This window comes from Chenopodium quinoa, unplaced genomic scaffold (genome assembly GCF_001683475.1).
Source record: "Chenopodium quinoa cultivar QQ74 unplaced genomic scaffold, ASM168347v1, whole genome shotgun sequence".
Taxonomy (NCBI): Eukaryota; Viridiplantae; Streptophyta; class Magnoliopsida; order Caryophyllales; family Amaranthaceae; genus Chenopodium; species Chenopodium quinoa.
The window spans coordinates 3,891,851-3,914,844 of NW_018745324.1; the positions used below are offsets into that span (position 1 = coordinate 3,891,851).

The 22,994-nt window shown below is 35.8% G+C and overlaps 1 long non-coding RNA gene across 1 annotated transcript; it reads right to left on the reverse strand.

Annotated features, from left to right (window-relative positions):
• Window positions 1–15,503: 15,503 nt before the first annotated feature.
• Window positions 15,504–20,093, reverse strand: LOC110712700. The gene is made up of 4 exons (XR_002509681.1): window positions 19,820–20,093; window positions 19,014–19,077; window positions 16,930–17,353; window positions 15,504–16,054 (listed from the first exon to the last, which is right to left on the reverse strand). It is a non-coding gene; the product is annotated as an uncharacterized LOC110712700 (long non-coding RNA).
• Between the last annotated feature and the right edge of the window lie 2,901 nt (window positions 20,094–22,994).

Consider the following 22,994-nt stretch of genomic DNA (forward strand, 5'->3'; position numbering starts at 1 on the left):
AATATAATCTAAATTATCTAAGTAACCAATATTTTAATGAATAAAATCTAAACTACGAAGATTAAGGTCGAAGGAAATAAAGTAGGGAGAAAATCAAATATTAAAAGGCCTAGGGTATAGGTTCACTAATAAACAATATTCCAGGGCAATCATAATAAGAAATCATCAAGCATTGGTTAATCAGATTATAAAGGGCTTTCACTACGTATTATAACCATATAGTTAATTTACCGGTATTAAATCTCATCTGTCGAATCTCGACTTAACCATTTATAAATTAATCCGCCTATTAAAACTAAGCCTAAATATCAATTCTCATCTGTCGAATCTCGAATTAATATTGCTAAACTCGTACAATTAAATCTGGCCAAACCTAATTGCATAGCATTTAATCAATCAATAGAAAATCAACCAAGCATTGATAATTAACAAACACAAAATTACCCCTTCATATTATTTATTAGATCCCCATAAACCCTAGAAATTAAACTACTCACAAATCATCATGACTAAACTAATCAAGCAATTAAATAAAATCATAATCAAGAAAACAAATAAAATAACTGAAATTAAAAGAGAAGAAATTGTTACCAAAAATAAATCTGGAATTAAAGGAAGAATTAAGAACAAAAGTTGGGAGAGAATTTAAGAGAGAGAAAAATACTAAGTAGAGAGAGAAAGTCTAAGAAAGAAGGTAATCTAATAATTCCGTACAAAATCGTATTTAAACGTTTTCTAAAATAAGAATTAAAACTAACTTAATCAGGTCTTCTAAAAACGCGCGCCCGATCGGGCGCGCCTTTTTCTTCGCGTTCCTATCCAGCAGCATTGCCCGATCGTGCTAGATGCTCGCACGATCGGGCGCGCCTTAGCATGCACAGCACTATGGTTTGCCGCGCCCAATCGGGCTAGAGGTTGCCCGATCGGGTCTTTGCTCCCCTTGAGGCTTGGACTTCGATTGGGCTAGATTTCTTGGCCCGATCCGGATTTCCTCTCGGGTCTCGAATACTTGGTCCAAATGCCTCGGGATCCCAAATTACCGAGCCCTTAATCACCGGCTCTCACCGATCCTGGGCTCTAAAAGTGGTCGTGTCCTTCTAGCTTCCGTAGTTGATCCATAAAGCCCGGGAAAATGCTCCAAGAGTGCAATTTCCTGTAAAATACAACTAAAACTACGAAAACACTAGAACACACAAATTAGTAATGAAAGTGGCCCGAAAGAGCCAAAAACACTACAAATAACGACCAAGGGACAGGGGTAAAACACTATATAAAATGGACATATCAAGGGTAAGGATTCTCTCCCTATAGATGACTCTTTCCTTGATGACCACTTGTATGCAGTTGTAGAGCAACAGTACCCCTGGTATGCCGATTTTGCTAATTATTTAGTGGGTGGTACTCTACCTCCTGAGTTGTCCTACCAACAGAAGAAGAATTTCCTTTATGATGTTAATCATTATTTTTGGGATGATCCTTTTTTGTTTTGTGAGTGTGCAGTGATATGTCTATTTTATATAGTATTTTACCCCCATCCCTTGGTCATAATTAGTAATGCTTTTCGCTCTTTAGAGCCACTTTTATTACTAATTGGTATTTTATAGTGTTTTCGTAGATTTGTTCGACTTTTGCAGGGATTTGCACTTTTGGAGCATTTTCCCGAGATATGATGGAGCAACTACGAGCACTGAAGAAGCACGACCATTTTTTATAACCCAGGGCCGGTTAGAGCCATCGAACCGGTGATTAAGGGCTCGGTATATGTGATACCGGGGCATTTGGACCAAAAATTCAAGACCCGAAGAGGAAATCCAGATTGGCCCGAAGAATTGAAGCCGAATCGAAGTCCAAATAGTGGCCCAAGAGTGCCGCCCGGCCAAAGAGGCTGGCGCCTGGAGGCGCGCTCGGCCGGGCGAGGGAAGCAAGGCCGGCGCCCGAAAGGCCGGGCGCGAGAAGTGTATCTAAAGCAAAAAGACGCGCCCGATCGGGCGGTGCCTTGCTACTGCCCGATCGGGCGCATGCTATTATTAGGGGTTAATTATCGACGTTTAAGTTTGTTTTAGTTTAGGATTCTCGCTTAGTATAAATACTTTTTTGAAAAACGAGTTTAGGACTTTCTTTTACTCTTTATTAATTCTTTCTTAGATTTTCTCTCTCTACTTAGCTTTTAGATTAGTTTCTCTCTCATATACTTTGTTCTTAACTCTATTCTTAAATCCAGATTTTCTTTGGTAACAATTTTTCTTCTCTTAATCTTAGTTATTTATTTTATTCCTTTGATCATGTCTTGCTTTATTACTTTGATTTGCTTAGATTTAATTATGTGTGAGTAGTTTTATTTCTAGGGTTTGTGGGGATCCATAAATAATATGAAGGGGTAATTTATTGTTGTTAATTGTCAATGCTAGATTAATTCCCTATTGATTGATTTAATGCTCTGTGACTAGATTTGTGCAGATCTTTTATGCATGAGTTTGACAATATTGATTCGAGATTCGAGAGATGAGAATTGATGTTTAGGTCTAGTTTCAATAGGCAGGTTAATTTATAAATGGTTAAGTCGAGATTCGAGAGATGAGATTTAATACCGGTAAATTAATTGTGTGATTATGATCTGATTAATTTATGCATTGATGATTGATTACTATGTTTTACCCTGGAATTTTATTTATTAGTGAACCTATACCCTAGATATTTTATTCATTGTTTTCTCTTTACTCTTAATCTCCGTAGTTTAGTTTTATATCCAAATTTATATATTGGTTACTTTATTAGTTAGATTGCTTGAATTAATTAGGAATAGAAAGACCAGTTTCCCTGTGGATTCGACCATACTTCCCTATCTATTATTAGTTAGTGGTTTTAGGAATTACTTTTGATTAAGAGATACGACTGTACCCTGTCATGCAGATGGCTTATTTCGTAGGTGTGTTCCCGAATGAGAAGTTCACGACCTTCTTACTAGTTGCCACACCTCACCTTATGGAGGACATCATTGTCCCACCAAAACGGTGGCCAAGATTAATGAGTCGGGTTTTTATTGGCCCAACATGTTTAAGGATGCTAACACTTTTGTGCAGGCTTGTGACTCTTGCCAGAGGACTGGCAACATCTCGCGGCGACATGAGATGCCTCAAACCGAAATTTTGGAAGTTGAAATTTTTGATGTTTAGGGTGTAGATTACATGGGACCGTTTCCCTTTTCAAGAGGGAATCACTATATACTTGTTGCCGTTGACTATGTATCCAAGTGGGTTGAGGCCGTTGCCACTCCTATCAATGATGCCAAGGTGGTCCATAGACTTTTCAAGAAGACCATCTTTCTAAGATTTGGAGTACCTAGAGCTATAATCAGTGATGGAGATCTCACTTTCATGAGCGGAAGCTAGACACCCTTCTCAAGAAGTATGGTGTATACCATAGGACAGGTTTAGCCTATCATCCCCAAACTAGTGGCCAAGTTGAAGTTTTTAACCATGAGATCAAGGCCATTCTAGAAAAGGTGGCAGCAAAATCAAGGAAAGATTGGAGTGATAAGTTGGATGACACCCTTTGGGCATACAGAACTGCATTTAATACCCCAATAGGTACTACTCCTTATAGACTTGTGTATGGTAAAGCATGTCACCTCCCAGTGGAATTAGAGTACAAGGCATATTTGGCTATTAAGGAGCTTAATTTGGATGCTAAGCTAGCGGGAGAAAAGAGGCTACTTCAACTTAACCAACTTGATAAGTTTAGGTTGACGGCCTATGATAGTGCACGTGTCTACAAGGAGAAGACCAAGAGATGACGCGACAAGATGATCCTTCCGTGAGAGTTCAAAGAGGGTGACAAAGTTTTGTTGTTCAACTCTAGACTTAAAATTTTCCCAGGAAAGTTAAAGTCAAGGTGGTCGGATCCTTTTATTGTAAAAAGGGCTAATAAATTTGGTTCTGTGGAATTAATCGATGAGCATGGTAATGAGTTCAAGGTAAATGGTCAAAGACTTAAGCTATACCATAAAGGGGCTACGATTGGTGCGGTTGAATTACTTCACCTAATCGATTCTGGTTCATCTTGAGAAACATTGTGGTAAGAGGGTCATGCGGGATCTAGATAAATCAGTGCTTTGCGGAAGGCAACCTATATTTCTTGCTTTCTAGACTACTTTTTACCTCCTTTTATTTTTTCCTTTTTTTTAGAGAGGTGAGGAGAGTGCAATTTTTACCCCTTTAAATTGTTTTTGTACATGTTTTGAATCAACAAGTAAGGAGATTTAAAGAAAAAAAAGTTGAAAAAGTGTATGTTTTGAGCTGGGCAGGGGCCCGATCGGGCGCGAGAGTGAAGCTTAACTTGAGTGTCAAATCGCTTGATCGGGCAGCCACGCTCGATCGGGCGTGCAAGGCAAGCAAATTTTGATCTGAAATTCGCCGGATCGCTCACCCGATCGGGAGCGCAAGTGGAAGAAGAATTCAAAGAAAATTTGCCCGATCGGGCGAAGGTGCTCGATCGGGCGCAAAAATGGAGAAATCGAGTGTCACAAAAAGAAATCTCGGGCGAAGCTCGCTTTATTGGGCGAAGGGATCGTGAGAAATTCGAGGTCCCCTCGCGCCTGATCAGGCGGAGTGCGCCCGATTAGGCGCGCAACTCGCAATATAAAATTCTAGAGCTTCGCCCGATCGGGCAGACTTGAGCCCGATCGGGCGCACCTTTTTCATTCGGGCTTCGTATTTCTTTTCCCCTCTTTTCTTTCCACTAGCTCTCTTCCTTCTTTCATCTCTTTCATTCACACTTTCTCTCTTTATTCTCCATTATCATACCCTCAAACTCACTTTTCCAATCAAGATCTTCTCAAATTCTCCCATAAAATGTCAAATAATTTTACATATTCTTCATCCTCTCACTTTCCTCTACATTCTCCATCTAATTTTCACTTGTTTTTCTCAAATTTTTAGGAAACTCTAAGATAGATAAAGTTCAAGGTTTATCAAAATCAATTCAAATGGCGTTCAAAAAATCAAGGACTCGAAGGGGTGAGCAATCAAGGCAACAACCGGCACTCATGGTCAACCCGGAGCTCCAAATTCTAGGACGGAGCGAGGTGGTGGTTACAAGCATGGAGAAAAAGACTAGGATTCTCAACCTCGTCGAGAGGCAGGTAATTCCTACTCGTTTTGTTCATCATCCTACCTTGTCTAGACTGGGAATTGACAAACATGTTGAAAAATTGTTTAAGGGAATTGGAATGAGTGATATATTTAACTTGCATTATGATACTTATGATTACTTGACTGTGGAATTTAATTCTACTTTTAATTTGATTAAGTCTAGTGCATCTATTTATCATCTTCAATTCCGCCTACTTAACAATGATGTGAGATTGTCCTTAAAAGATTTTAGTAAACTTTTTGAGTTAAAATCCGATAGGCCTACAGAACCATCTAGGGATTATTATGCCGAAGTCTAGATACTTAGCTTTAATAGGGAATGTGTTAGAGAACCTCCAACATCCAAGGGAACTTGGATTCAACATCCCGTGCCAAAATTTTGGCAAAGGTTTGTTGGCCTCACCATCTTCGGGAGGCATGAACCGGCAAATGTGAGGAGAGATGAGTTAGAGTTGTTATCTACCTACATGATTCCTAGGAGTGAGAAGCTAAACATCCCACTTAGCATGGCCCAACACTTCTAAAGAAGTGCTAAGGCGGCCGAGGCCGGTAGAACTAGGACCCCTATCTACTTTGGTGGGTTAATCACCCACATTATGGTAAAATTGCTGAGTTTTACACCTAATGACCATAGGAGAGTAGATGGCCCTACCCTCATGGATCTAACATACACAGGAAGCCTCAGTTGGGTCAAACCTACCCATAGGGTGACTCAACCTAGTGAGATGTGGTGGATAATTCATAGAAAGTCGGGTAGGAGGGATCAAGCCTTCACATTGCCTAACACAAACTTGAGCAAGTTTGATAAGGGTAAGTCCACCTACACTTTTAAACTAGGTAATCAAGGAGAGGCTCGAGTGGCTCACCACTCACCACCTCAACCACAACCCTAATTCCAACCTCCTCCATAACCCCAATCCTACATGTATGATATCCCTACTTCTTCCGTTGACTATAACATCGATCCCAATGCACCATATGAATTCTCGGCTTTTAGGAGCCAACTTGATAGGATCGAGAGGGGGCAAGGAAGGGTGGAGCGTTTAGTTCAAAACCTTGACTCTACAGTAGGTTCTCTAGATAGACGGGTGTACACACCCAAATGTGTCTCCCCAAAACCAAACCCAGTGATGAATTACTTTCATGTCATTTGACTATCAAACAAACCGAAAGTGTGAAAAGTCTAGTGATGAGGATGTTTTTATTAAAATATCTCTTTTTTCTGTTTTTGAAAATATTTCTTTTCTTACCTTATTTTTGAAAAACGTGCATTCCAGTTTAGTTTGATCCATGATAAGGGTCCAATAATAGTGTAGTTGGATGGGGTTTGAAAAGACCTTTCCAATGATATATTATAAGCCCAATTCCGATGAATAATGAGGAAGTTATGGCTAAAATACTAAAATGGGCCCAAACCGGATTTTACCTACGAACCAATGATCATGTGGAGGGTCCAAAGGTCTAATCATATTCCTAAACTAATTAGGATTAATTAAAAGCTCTATAAGTTTTTAAAAGATCTTAATTATCCTTTTTGAAAAGATAAGATTAAAGAATTTGAGTTATATAAAAAATTTCCTTTTCTTAAATCCTAATTCTATTCGAATTCAAAGACAGTCAGATTTTATTTTTGTGCCTCATAATATTTATCTAAATTTTATATGGTTGTATAGATCTTGAAATTATCTTTCCAATGATATATTATAGTATTAAATCCGAGATATAACGAAAAAGATATGAATAAGACATGAAACTATATCCAAAACTAACACCGTCCTACTATTTCGGCCATATCTTTTTATCTACAAAATATTTTAATCTGATTCTAATTGGGTTGGAAAGTAGACTTTAATAGATTTCCAACGAAATATTATATGCATTATTTGGACTTCTGGATTAAAAAATATGATAAAAACAAAATCCGAAAAAACTGATGTCCACCGAGTTCTATTTCGATTCGAATTCGGATTCTTTTCTTTATTTTTCGACTCTCTTTTTTCCTATAAATAGAGGTCATATCTTCCCTTTTTCAATCATCAATTCTCACCAATTCTCATTAACTCTCATCAAGAAATTCTTGATTCCCTCTCTCTTTCTAAGCCTATCTTTTTACAAACAAAATTCCTCATACATTAGCACTAGACTCACCTAGCCAAATTTGAAGTTGCCTTCGCCCTAGACGTGAAATGTTTTAATTTCTGAGGGTTTGGTCCCTAATCTCTATTTCAATTATTTAATTTAATTATTTGATTTATTATTTTCCTTGAAGTTACTAACGTGTGTATTATGTTATTAGAAAGAGGTACGAGGCATCCAAGTAAGTACTTTAATTGTTTAATTGATAGTATCATGCTTAGATAGTTATTATGATTCCTAGTATCATGTTAGGATTTTTTTCTTAATTTGATGTTTAGGGTGACAACAATAAATTCTTAGTATCATGTTTAGGGTAAAGAATATAATATCAAGTATGATTAAAAGTATGATGCCTTCTATTTTCTTTCCTAATGTTTATTCATGTTAGTATCATTTTAGGGCTATATATTTGATCTTTATTGTTTAGTGACATGCTAGGGTTTGTTATAAATCTTGTTAGTATCATGCATAGGATCTTTCTATTATTATGCTTTAACATGATTATTTTAATTATTATTATTATTTATTATTATTATTATTTTATGAATATCATGTTGCTTGATTATATTTATTGTTATTGCTTAATCACACCTTTTATGCATGTTTAAAGGAAATTGGTACTTGTAAACACGCTTAATAAGATAATTAATAATCTTGTTTAAGGTTAATTTGATTATAATTCAAGTTATCGCCAATAATAGATTTATTTGTGCATTAATATTCAACCAACATAGATAAATAGGTTTAGGGTTAATCATATTGCTTGCATGTTAGTCAGAAAGCGCAAATGAATACGATCAGAATAAAGTAGAGGCCTATTATTAGGGTCGGTTCAATCTCTTTTAGGTTGGATTTGTACCTTCATCCCCGAACTACCAGTCATGGTTCAAGACCTATTGGAGTTGACGATCTCCTGCATCGTTAAGGGGTGTAACCTTCACCTCGTGAACGGTTTACAAGTTCCTAAAACTTGTTGGCAACTCTTTTGCTCTATCTTCCTTCTCTTTGGACGCCACCGTACTTTAGTGTATGATCACAGTGGGGTTCAAGCTAGGGATAATGCTTGAAATATTCCCTACAACGGGTTGGTCACGTGGAGAGAAACCTAGGGAGGGATTTATACCCCATGTATGATGATTATGCTCGCCGAGGGGCTATTCCCCCTGAGGCTCTTGTTCCCAATTGGTTTTAATATCCTCAAAGAGGGTATTTGACCCCCGGTGCTTTTGGTAGTTGTGTGGACTATTCTTCGGTCCATGGTTATGGGGCCGATGTCCCTTATGGTGGGATTGGGGGGAATGTGGATCCTAACTATTTTGCAGGTGGTTCGGGTCATGGAGGTGTTGGTTCAAGCCATGGAGGTGTCGGCTCTAGCCATGGTGGTGACTATGCTAGGATGGAGGAGGATGAGGATGATGATGAGGAGTAGCTAGTCCTAGCTACACTCCCAAGTCAATGAGGGCATTACTTGATTTGGCTTGGGGGGAGATGATCTTGTATATATGGTATTACTCTCTCTCTTTTCTTCTTTTTATTGCTTTCTAGTATAGATTTTTTCTTTCTTTATAGAGTAGTTTTATTGCTTTTGAAAAAAAATACAAAAAAAAATTGAAAAGATAAAAAAAAATACAAAAATACGTTCCAATGAAGAAAATGAATCATGCTTCCTTGTGCCCCTTGAAAAAAATTGTTTTGACTCTTGGTCATTGATAATGAATATTGCTCATAAGTTGGTCATGATTTAATGTTTGATTGCCTTGGAACCTTAACATGCATCAATTTTTTCCAACTACTTATGAATATAGTGCTTGACTAGTTGATTTGGTAAGGAATGTGTGTTAGTTCCTAGTATATCAATGAATCTAAGTATTGATTTGTGACTATGAGTAATGTTTATATTATTCACTATTATGCACAATGTGGAGGACGAAGGCTTTCATTCTTTTAGGTAGCCTTCAGACGATTTAGATACATTTGTTCCCTTCTTGCTACCCATGTTGTTGCTTGTGCCCTTTCATTGTTAATTTAGCCACATTACAGGTCTAATTAAGCCCCATTGGTTACTAGTCCCAAGCTTGGCTTGGGGGAGCTAATAATTAGTGAGGTGAGGGTGTTGTGGTGTGCACATAATTTGCACAATGTGAAAAAAAGAGTGATTGTTCTTTTGATATTGTGATTGGAAAAAATGTTGACAAATTATGTTTTAAAGTTGAAAAATTCCAATGTAAGATAAAAAGAAGAAAAAAAAGAGAAAAAGGAAAAAAAAAATGTTTCAATATTCAAATATTCTATGTGAAGGTTGCTCAAAAGAAAAAATAATAATAATAATAAAAAAAAGAAAGAAAAAAATTCAAGAAAAAAAAAAGTTCAAGTTTGAAAGAAAAAAAAAAGAATGAGTTCAAAGTTTGTTTATTCACTCTTAATCTTTAATATCATATTTTTACGAGTAAATTTGTAAGTGATGATTGTTATGTGAGATATTAATTTGGTTGTTTGGTGAACTTTTGTAGAGTTAAGTTGTGATTGGAGATGATTTGGTCATTACTTGTTTTGACCTTGAGTTTTATTAGGATATGGTTCCCTTAAGCATGGCTTTACTCTCACATTTTTCAAAATATTTCCTACCTTTTACCCTAGCCATACATTATAAGCTTTAAAGACATTCCAACCTCTGTGCATAGAATTGTGTAGATGTGAAAGTAGTTGTTTATCAATGCGAAGGATGACTTGATGTATTTTGAGTCGAGTATCTAGGTTGAGTGCTATTCTCTTCAAACACACGAGTGGTGTGAGTTTGGAAGGGCATTGTTAACAATAAAGGGGTGGTTGGAGAGCGATCGAGTACATTCTTTACTCGCCATATAAATGAGAGTTGAGTGTGTAAGCACTAGCCTTGAATTCTATATGCTCATGTGGTCTGCTCTACTTGACAATTGTTAGGGGAGATAGGAAGTCAGATGGATTTGAGTGATTGATTTTGATGCATGTTTGTTGGATTGGCCTTGAGTCATGTTGTGGATTTTTTATTTGATTTGGGGTGAAGTTATGGTTTGTTTTGATTCATATTGTCTTGCTTAGGGACAAGCAAGGGTTTGGCTTGGGGGAGTTTGATATGTCTATTTTATATAGTATTTTACCCCCGTCCCTTGGTCATAATTGATAGTGTTTTTGGCTCTTTAGAGCCACTTTTATTACTAATTGATGTTTTCTAGTGTTATTGTATTGTTGGTTGAGTTTTTTAGGGAATTGTACTTTTGGAGCATTTTCCCGGAATTTTATGGAACGACTACGAGCATTGGAGGAGCACGACCACTTTTCATATATAGCCCAAGGCCGATTAGAGTCATCGAGCCGGTGATTAAGGGCTCGACATATGAAATACCGAGCATTGGACACCGAGTATTCAAGCCCTAAAATGGAAATTCGGAGTGGGCTAAGAAGTGAAGCCCAATCCAAGTCCAGGCAAAGTCGGGCCCGATCGGGCAACCTTTGGCTCGATCGGGTGGTTGCCCAGAATAAGGAGGCGAAGAAAAAGGCGGGCCCGATTGGGCGGCCATTCGCCCGATCGGACGCGTGTTTCTGATAAGCTGTTTTCGGCGATTTACTTAGTTCTAATTAGGATTTGTTAGGAGCTTTATATAAGTATGATTTAGTGATTTGGTACAAGTTACCTCTTCTCTTAGACTTTCTCTCTCTACTTAGTTTTATTTTCTCTCTTATTTTCTCTCTCTACAACTTTGCATTTGTTCTTGATTTAACTCATTATTTTCGTTAACTTTGGTAACGATTTCTTCTCTATTAATTTCAGTAATTTTATTTCTTTATTTTCATCATGACTTGTTTAATTGCTTTGATTAGTTTAGATTTAATTATGCGTGAGTAGTTTTCTTTTTAGGGTTTTTGGGGATCCATAAATAATATGAAGGGGTAATTTTCATTGTTGATTGGTAATGCTTGATTAATTTCCAATTGATTGATTTAATGCTATGCAATTAGATTAGGCCTGGTTTAATTGTATGAGTTATGCAATATTAATCCGAGAGATGAGAATTGATGTTTAGGCTTAGTTTCAATAGGCGGACTAATTTATAAATGGTTAAGTCGAGATTTGAGAGATGAGATTTAATACCGGTAAATTAACTCTGTGATTGTAATACTTAGCGAAAGTTCTTTATGATCTGATTAATTAATGCATTGATGATTGATTGTCGTGTTTTACCCTGTAATATTATTTATTGGTGAACCTATGCCCTAGGTCTTTTATTCATTGATTTTCCCCCTACTTTTATTTCTCCCTACTTTTATTCCTAGTAGTTTAGTTCCCTTTAATAACAACAAATTGGTTACTTGATAATTTAGATTACTTTTGATTAATTAGGAATAAATTGACTTGTTTCCCTGTGGTTCGACCCTTCTTCCCTATCTGCATAGTTATTGGACTTAGGATTTATTTCCCTGTGGCTGCCCCCTTCCTCCTCCTTTGTTTTCTTTTTATTTTTGCTTAAAATTGATTAAATTATTTTGGGTTTGATTTTATGGTTTGAAATTGATTTATTTAGTATCAAAATTATGTTTTAATGTTTTAAACATTTAATTTCATATTATAATTGTATTATAAATTTTCAGATTTATATTATTAAGAATTTAGGGTTAAAAACCTTTATTTTTCACGGTTTAGGGTTTAAAATGTGATTAATTGATTTAACTAGTTACTTTGTGTTTATATAGTGTTAAATCTTTAGTTTTGATGATTAAAAATAAATTTTCAGATTATAAAATTATGAATTTTCGGATTTAAACTATCCTAAATCATATTTTTAGAGTTTTACTTATAATTTTTTAGCTATTCTAACTCAACTATGTTAATGGGTTGCTAATAAAGTTTCAAATTTAAAGTTTTTGATTAAATTTCGGAATTTGTAATATAATTGTATTGTTTTAGTATCAAAATGAGAAGTTTTTATGTTTCTACATATTTTATTAAGCAATACTTTGATATTTCAACGTAGATTGTTGATTATCCTAAAGAAAATAACAAACTAAAATTTCAGATTTTCTTAGTAGCTTTAGTATGCTGTAATTTTATGTATAAAGGTGTATTTTAAGGTTTTATGAAGGAAATATAAATAACTATGTATAAGCTTTTGATTTTAATTAAAGGGAAGGTATTAAGATGTTATTTAATTGGATTTTGAAGTTTTTAAAGTAAGTTAGTATTGCTGTAAATTTTGTTGTTTGGGTATTGATCGAAGTTTTATTGTTTGGTTTAGGAGAGGAGTTTATTGAAGGTGATTTCTATATAGTAAAGTGGCATACCAATTCGTTTACTCAAGGTACGTACAAGTTACGAAACCTTGCCTGTAGATGCATGTTTAGGGATGTATCGAGAACCCAGTATCATGTATAGAGAATTGACTGGGCTAAATTGTTTGTTTATACATTGTGATTTCCGTATGTTGTGCACTATTCTATATTGGAATTATTGTTTATGCTCTAATTATGTAAGATGCACTTAGAGGCAAAGGTATGTGATTTGATGAAATAATTCATTTATTACTCGTTCATGATTGTGGAGATAGAATGAGTAAAGGAGGAAATTTAAGTCTTATAAGACGAGGTTAAGATTGAGGGGTGCTTTATGTACTCAAGGTGTTTATACACCGAGGTAGTTAAAGGAATAAATAATAAATATTGCTTGTCACTAATAAAACAATAATTGAAATTGAAAACTTGATTTACTTGATTGAATTGATATTGGATTGATCGTATTCTTTTGCATATGAGTCATCACCAAGTCTAAACTTGTAAACGTAAAGTGCAAGATGGATGAACAATAAAAATCTGGATTTGTGCACATCTGGAGTAATGACAATCAGGGGTTGGGGTACACAGGGTATTAGCTGTGCACTTTTCTTAGGGTTGTTTGATCTACGAGTCTCTCATTTCAAATACTTTTCAAAAACTAAAAGTTAGATGAGATCTCATACTAGCTATGGTCACGGAGTCGCGCCCGTGGTCGTTGGATGTTTATTGATGTTTCCGAAAGAAGGCATGGGGTTTTTCTTTTATTGATGTTCCAATGGAGCATGGTATGGAAAACCTTGTCTATTGTTTAATCCAATGTATAAAATGAAATTATTTAACTACTGTTAACTAGTGAAGTCATAGTAAAACTGACAGTTGCGTCGCGTATTGAATCTATAATTTAATTGTGTGCGATGATTGAATACTAGTAGCATGCTAGAGATTTCTTATTATATTTTGTAGCCCGTATGTACTCAGCTTTGCTGATTACGTGCTTTTGTGTGTATTTCTTTGGTCATGGCCTTCACCTTTCAATGACCCTGTGACGATCCAATTTATACACTTGTAATATTGGGGAGCAGATTAACCACAGGTTTTTACATGTTCTGAACTTGCATCAAGGTGGTGGGATTTTGAATTGAGTGTTGATTATTATTCACAGTTTACTTTATTTCTTACTTTTGAATTTATTTAGACTCGGTTTCATTTACCTATCACTTTTTATTATTTTGGGTTATGAATAAGGGTCTTAATGGTTCCAAGTTGTAAGACTTTGGTTTTGAAACTTATTTATAACTGAATTAGTTTTTCCGCTGCTAATTTCTGATATAGCCTTAACGTTTGAATACGTGGCGGTAACATGCCAATGGTTATCCTCTATTTTATTTAAATTAAGTGGTTTGGGAAAAGGGAGAATTATTGGGGTGTTACAGTTTTCCAAGGATATTTCTGTGCGTTGGATTCAACGGGAGATTCTGGAAGTTATTGGGACTTTGGTTGTGTGTCATATTTAGAAGGTTCCAAGGTCTACGGTTGCTCAGGCTCATTGTTTAGCAGGGATGGCGCGTTGGCGTGATTTGCTTTGTTTCCGTTTTTAGTTTGTTTGTAAGTTCTTTTGTCAAAAAAAAAAATAACAGGGTATATTGATCTTTTCCATCATTAAACATAGGGCAAAAGGGTAATTGCATGTATGTTGATTCAGCAATCTTGCCACACATGCACACATACGTATATTTTGGTGAGTAACGACGTTACCCCAATTGATGTATCGCACCGTTATGTCAATTTTGTCCGTTATTTCTTCAGCTACCCCATGGCCCATACCCAATATATCATCAATGCAGCTGACTAAGTTAAATTGTGAAGCAATTTTTGTGAAGCAATATATATTTGTACCGTATGGCCCATACCCCATATATATTTTTTTATTATTATTCAGAGTTGGTTTTGTTGTGTTTTTATGAACCATTTTTTTTTAAAAAAAAAATTCAGATTTGGGTGATAATTCATAATCTTATATAATCTAGTCTTTAAAATTTATAATTCGCATAATGTAACTGAATAAACCAAAATATATACAAGTGATGGGCCAGATTTAGCTGTGAGCAATGGGCATTTGATTGTGAATTTAGACCATTATTTTTTGACCCAAATCCACAATCATTCACTTTATTTAATACTCCTAAAGTTAAAGACCAATATGTTTTAGGTAGTATGATTAAACTTATTAGTTGTGTGTAGTTTACCTTGTTGCAATTATAATAAATATAGTGCTTATTACTTGTGTGTAATTTACCTTGTTGCAAATATTAAAAAAAATATATTGCTTATTAAGTGTGTGTATTTTTCGTTGTTGTATTTCTAAAAAAAAATATATTGTACATAGCCGTTTGAAAGTCTGTTTTATAAACGATAAATTCTAAAGTTAACATGCCTGCGCTTTATAAAATATAATATGGCCTTGTAAATTTGTCCACATTTTATGTACAAAACTGGGCCAAATACAAGCGGCACAACATGTTTTAGTCAAATTATAAGTTTCAAGTATCTAAAGGTCCTTAGCCCATTGGGTTGAGTGCAGTAACCTATTCATAGTTTCATACTATATAAAATATTGTGATGATCAACCACTAAAGACATTTTAGGCCCATTGGAAGAAATGCCACATTCCTATTATTTAATATGTACAAGTTTACACTACCGCAGTAAACAAAATTTTATGGGCATTTAACTGGACTAAACTAATTCATAGGGTTCAAAGTACTCATATTGGGATTACAAATATATCCATGATCGTTGGCCCATTAACTTAACCTAACCGACATTTTAACATGTTCACAAGATACAACTAACATACTAGATTTCAATTGAAACACACCTAGTCAAAATTTAGTAAGACATATTTTTGTTCCGCAGTAAATTGACCATAGATTAACATAAAACACAATAGCTAGCTACTGTTGTAATTACAAAGTTTCCAAGTTTTTTGTCAAAAGAGCTACCATCTCCTACCACAGGCTGCTGTGCTGCAAGCTGGGGTTTATTGTTAAGTTTAAGACATCAAAAGTTTAGCACATCTAAATATTAGTTCACAGAATTACATATACAAAGTTGTGCCACAGTTGGATGAACACAGTTAAAAAAAGTTAACACATAGACACATCAAAAGTTTTGTTGATCAAACCTAAACCAACGCTCATGTTTAAATAAATTATGGTACCCCTTGTCACCTTGAAAGCCGGAGGAGATTTGCAGATCATTTGCACCATCACTTCTTCCCCCATCTTGATTTTCTAACCCCATATCATGCTTGATATTCCCTCCCTTATGTTGCAAAGTCTGATCTGGTAACGCTCGTTCCTTTTAACATACAGAAAAGATGGCTACTTATTCATCCATACATTGACTTTAGTTCTAGGCCCCAGGGGGTCCAAATGAGATCTTGCAAAGCCCAACGGCACATTCTACAACATTGATTGTCAACATATGAATGGAAGCATCACAACAGAGATTTTATATTATATTCAAATTACATTAGATAAAATCCATTTGTATTCCTACAGCCCAACGCATAATCATTGACCTACTAAACTAAGTATATTTTATACGGGTTTTTCACCATATGTCCCTGAGTTTTTTGTTTATTAACCATATACCCCTAAACTTTTTAAAATTCATCATATACTCTTGAGTTTTCACAAAAATACACCATATACCCTTGATGACTAATGATTGTTAATTTTGTCAATTATTAAAGTTAATTATGAATCAAAACCACCCTAAATACATTCACTAACCCCTGAAATCACAACATTCCTTTTCCCACCCCTAAAACCACCCTAAATTTCCTTTTTATGTCCTCAAAATCAATCATACAGATATGGTTATGGAGATATGTAGTGATTTCAGGGGCTTGAAAAAAGGAGAAGAGTTATTTTGGGATGAGGAGAGGAGATCTAAGGTGGATTCGAGATATAATTAACCAAATTCCACTCATCTTATTTTTATGAAGGGTATATAGTGAATTTATGTATCAACTTAGGGGTATAAGGTGAATTTAAAAAATTTCATGGTTATATGGTGAATAAACAAAAAACTCAGGGGTATGTGGTGAAAAAACCGTATTTTATAATCAAATTAGATGCGTGAGAATATTAAGGGAAAAATAAAATCATAGTCTAGGAATATAATTTGGATTTATGCATGAGAGTAATCAGTGCAAACCATTAACACAATACATCAATCTAAATTAGTTGTATGCATGATTACATAAGTTCACATTATCTTGCTACAAGACTCTAATAAAGGAAAAGGATGCATTCACATACAAAACCCTTACCAGTCTACCCACATTAATGTAGGGTTGTGTGAACGTTGCGCTGAACTTCGGGTACTCCTCAACCTCATCAGGGCCAGTACAATCAATTGCACTCCCATTAGAGAGGGAGCCAATACCATCACTTGAAATATCATCAGACTAACAATGATATCATTGTCATTGGCTTTGGGGACCTCTACTCCATCTCCAAATACAATCACATGGAAGCTGTTATTTCCCTCGTATGTAGTTTCAAGCTTGTCTTCAACTAGTATGTCGTTCTCCTCCATGAAAGCCTTCCATCCTTTCCCAAAGTGGTTTCTACCCGATGTCCATAGGAGATATGTAGCAAATAGATGGAGTACTCCTTATCTATATCCTCTCCTCGGTGAAATTTGACAACAGGTTCTCCTCTAACCAGCTTGTTAACTTTGTTAGGTATTGGCTGTAAAGGTGCATAACATTTAGCATTATCCCATGAGAACATCAAGGCATGTAATAAGATACCCACACATGCAAGAAAATAAAATAAAGACTCTCACCAATGTATAAAATATGGAATTGTCAATCTCAACATCAAAGATTAGATTGTTATTTGTATAACACGCCAATAATACTCCCTTTTCCAAACCACTTACTTTAAATAAAATTAGAGGAGAACCATTGACATGTTACTGCCATGTGTTAAAACGTTAAGGTTTTATCAAAGTATCATAGCGAAAAAACTAACTTAAAACTTAAATTAATATAATTTAGAAAACCAATAAGTCAAAGCTTACAAATTGGAACCATAAAGGCCCTTATTAAAACCAAATCAATATTCAAAATCCCACAGCATAATTGAAATAGTAAAACATAAATAAGTTCAGCAAAAAGAACGAATACTCTCAATTACACCAATCCCTTGACAATGCGTATGTCAAATCCCCAAACTTCACATCATCAAGCTAACCTATGCAATACTGCTCTCGAATAATACAAGTGTAATAATTAGATCATCACAAGGTCATTGAAAGGCGAAGACCATGACCAAAAGTAACAAACACAAAAGCACGCTCAGCAAAGCTGAGTACATACAAGCTACAACGTACAAAACCTACCATGCTCAATTAATTAAAGTAAATAAACATGAAACACGAATTCATTAATCAAGACTCTACACTTAGACAATTCAATTGACTCAACATATACTTACTAACCAACTCCAAACACTTGACTCTTTACATTTAATTTGATTAATTTAATTTGAAGTAAGCATTAGACGAGGTTGTCCAACCCACCAAATCATTTTGGTCCCAATCGACCATTTAAAATAAAAGTTTAGCGCAATGCAAGAATGGGCGCGACTCCATTCTCACAAAGTTAGTCTAAGATCCCATCTAACTTTCATTATAAAATTAAATTGTAAATACCAAAAGAAAAGAGGACATGTTGATCAAACAAGCCTCGGAAAGCCACGAGCTACCACCGTGTACCCCAACCCATAATTGTCAATACTATAGAAGTGCACACTTTCCAGAGTTTTATTGCTCATCCATGTTTCACTTTACGTGATTACAATTTTAATAAATAGCCGACTCATTCAAGTTAAATTTTAATCTTATTTAGGACAATAGTGATCTCATCATAAATTGACCTTTAATTCCATTAAACTTTCAAATTATCCAAAATTGTTGAACATAGTCAACCCACCTAGCCATTTCGGCTTAATTCACTTTTACTCAACATACTAACAAGTCATGCTTGAGTAATAAATAAAATAATAATAACCTTGTGGAATAATTAATAAATTCATTCCACTTAAACCATTTAATTCCAATCCTTCAATAATCAAAATATGGTTAATAAACCAATCCAATAAAAACATGCTTGTATCAACATTCCATACAAACAATTAGTCTAATATATTTCAACATGCTTGCATCCATAATTCCATACAAACATAATCAATTCACTAAAACATGTCTCATAAACATAAGCACATGAATTAATTAAATGTATAACCAAACAATTTTCATCCAAGTGTTCTTTGAACATAAAACTAAGTTCTTTCATTTTGGTACCTGGACATGATACTACTTACAACGAAGTAGACATGTATGTACCTCGTAAAACAATCCTTTGTGCCACTTTTAATCAATTAAAAGTCTCCAAGGGAATAATCACCTCCTAGAAAACAACCAATAATCACAAATTAATACCCAAACTAATTTCCAGCAATATACACTACTAGAAAACAGCTTAATTCCAACGAAAAAGTTTCGTCTAAAACACCCTATTTTTCGTCGGAAAGTGTCGTCGGAAAAGTATTCGTAGGAAAATAGACCTTTTCCGACGGAAATTCCGACGAATTTTTGAGTCGGAAGAGGTTTTATGTGTACGAAAAAGTCTTAAAGAAATTCCGACGAATTTTTTCGACGAAATTAGATTCAGTCGGAAATTCCCGACGGAAATTCCGTCGGGAAATCCTTTAAAAAAACCAAAAAAAAGCCCCCACCAACCCATACCACCATCAGCCCCCACCGCTAAACCACCACCTCCACCGCAACAAAAACAATTAAAAAACTCCTCAAATATTATTTCCCACAACCACCACCGACCACCCTAAGCGAACCACCACCAACCACCCTAAGCAAACCACCACCGACCACCTAAGCTGACCCAGAAAAACCCACCAAAACCCACTAACGCCTAAAGACAAACCCTCACCCACCCACCTACCAAAAATCGACTAGACACACCCACACCGAATCCACCTAACCTAAACGGCCAAACCCTCACTGAACACTAACCAAAACACCATAAAACCCTGACCTAGATCTACATCACCACCGCCACTGACAAGTCCACCGCCACCACAATTAACCATAAAATTAAAAAAAATCTAAAAAAAAAAAGAAAAAATACATACCTTAACGAATTTCACCAACAAAACCCGGGTTTTAAAAGTCAAATTCGACCATGCTCGTGGGCATGAAAAACCATTAATTTATATAATTTGGCAAGAAATTGACGAGAACACCACCAACCATGCTCGTGGGCATCTTAAACACCACCAACCATGCTCTTCGGCGGCTAGAACACCACCAACCCTACTCCTCGGCGTCGTGAACAACAACAACAAAGAACAAAAGAGATAAGAGAAGAGGAGAAAGAGAAAGAAGATGCGGAAGGAGAGAGAAGAAGAGGAAAGAGAAGAAAGAGAAGAGGCGGAATAAGAGAAGAGGAAGGAGAGAGAAGGAGGAGAAAAGTGAGAAAGGCTGGGAAGGCAGGAAGCCCGATTTTAGGGTTTCTAAGAGAGTTTTTTTTTTTTAAATTATATTCCGACGGATTTAAATTCTGTCGGAGATGGTACTATATGACAGAAAATTCCACCGCAAAAGTCCAAATTTTCGACAGATTTTTATTCCGTCGGAAATATCCGACGGAATAAAAGTTCGTCAGAAATTTCGACTTTTGTGACAGAATTTTATGTCCGTCGGAAGCATTTCGTCGCTATTTGCCTATTTTCTAGTAGTGATAATTTTATTTAAAACACCTTAAAACTTCCTTTAAAACATGTTTTTATGGTTAATTAATCATTATAAATACAATAGGAGTAAAAGCCCAAAATTAATTGATTATTAGAACCCTATAATCCCAATTTAAATAAATTAGAACCCTAGGTTTTAAAAATATAAAATCTGAAAATTGTAACAACAATTATAATATGAAATTATTAGTTTAAAACATCAAAAAGATAATTTTGATACTAAAAATATAATCTTTATACCCCAAAATCAAAACCCAAAACAATTTAATAATAAACAAGATAATAGAACAAAAATAAAAGGAGAAGGAAGAGGGGGGAGGGCAGCCACGGCAGGGCTGCGGCAAGGCTGGTTGTCACCGGCTTCTGGTGGCCGACGGAAGTGAGGGTAGCAGGCGGAAGCAGCTAGGGGCGGCAGTGAAGGAGCAGTGAGTGAAAACTCACATAAAATGGGAAAAAAGAAAGAAAGAAAAAGAAAAAAAAAGAAAAGAAAAATAAAAGAAAAAGAAATGTAAAGGAAAAATAAAGAAATATAATAAAGAGAAGAGAATTTACTAACCTTTTTGTATGGGGAAAATTTTGGGGATTTTTGGGGTATTTATAGGAGAGAGAGTTGTAGGGTAAGCAGGAGTATTGGGCCTCATAAAAAATAATGGGTTAATTAAGTACGTAAAGTGGGTTAGGCTTTGTTTGTTGGACATAGATTATAGAAGATAGTTCATAAAAAGTTTTTTGTAATAAAATCATTTATCAACCCAAATGTAATTTGAAACTTTTGAAATTAAATCTCGGAAAATACAAATAAATATTATAAATAAAATATAATTTCATTTATAATATATTTAAAAATACAGGGGGTCACAATTCGCCGCCATGATTACCTAAATAAAGTAATTTGCCAATTAGCCATCATTATGCATTGAATAAACAACAAAATTTCAAGCACATAAGTTGTAGATAAGTTCCATGGCAAACAAATAACAAAATAATCATTGGACAACCTTCATATCCATTTACTGCTACATACACATTGAGGAACAACTAACTTCATACATCTAAAAATATGGAACGCTCTAAATTTCCTCTATATTGGTCTGTGTGTCTACTAAGTAAACTAAATAATATCCTAACTATATTGTCATGCACAATTGTAAAGTATAAGACCGAATAATTTTCCACCACTGATATGTCTGTTTTATATAGTGTTTTACCCCCGTCCCGTGGTCATTATTAGTAGTGTTTTTGGCTCTTTCGGGCCACTTTTATTACTAATATGTGTTTTCTAGTGTTTTCGTAGTTTTGGTTGAGTTTTGCAGGGAATTGCACCTTTGGAGCATTTTCCCGGGATTTTTATGAAGCAACTATGAGCATTGGAAGAACACGACCACTTATGGAGCCCAAGGCCGGTTAGAGCCATCGAGCCGGTGATTAAGGGCTCGGTTATTTGGATCACGAGGCAATTGGACCATGTATTCGAGACCCGAGAGGAAATATGGATTGGGCCGAGAAATCTAGCCCAATAGAAGTCCAAAGCCTTGAAGATAAAGACCGGGCCCGATCGGGCAAGCAATCGCCCGATCGGGAGGATGCGCGTGGGAGTGCCATCAAGGGAAGGCGCGCCCGATCGGGTGAGCTGCTAGCTCGATCGGGCGCGGCATCTAAGAAGACCTGTGCGACAAAAAGGCGCGCCCGATCGGGTATCGGAATCATCCATATCTTTCCTACCGGAGCACCAATGTTCAAAATCCACCACCACAAGAACCACAGGTGCCACAGCAACAGCAGCAGAAATACTATCATCCCAATGCTAGCCAGAAGAATCAACCACAACAACCCCCCTCATCTTCAGACCCTTCTTTGGGAGAAATTAGAGCAATGTTGGTCAATATGTAAAAGCACATGGAGAGCAGAGATGCGACAATTGATCAAATTCTAGCGCACAATAAAATTGTATATAATCAAATTGCGCAACTCTCCGCTACCCTACAAGCACGCCAACAGGGAGCCCTGCCGGCACAGCCGACTAGGCCTACGGATCAAGCATTTGCAATTACTCTAAGGAGTGGTTCAAACTATGAAGGGCCCTCTATGCCCAGAGTCGACGAACCCATTTTATTAAATAATGCTAATCTTGATTCCATTAAACCAAACAATGTAGTTGCTAGCCCTGCAGGGCTAGAGGATAATATTAACATATCTTATTCTACATTGCAGGGTAAAACTCCGGAGAAGGTGGCTACTCCAGGCAAGGAGAAGAATGCTCAAAAGACAATTATCAAACTTCCTTTCCCCAATCGCCAATTGAAGACAAATTTGGATAAGCAGTTTGGTAAGTTCCTGGAGGTGGTTAAAGATTTGAAGGTAACAGTTCCCTTTACTGAATTGATCACACAAATCCCCTCATATGCAAAATTTATGAAAGAAATTTTGACGAGAAAAAGTTCTATTAGTGAGGTAGAGACAGTAGCTTTCACTGCAGAGTGTAGTGTCGTACTTCAAAATAAGTCTCCACCTAAATTGAAAGATCCGGGTAGTTTTTCTATCCCTTGTCATATTG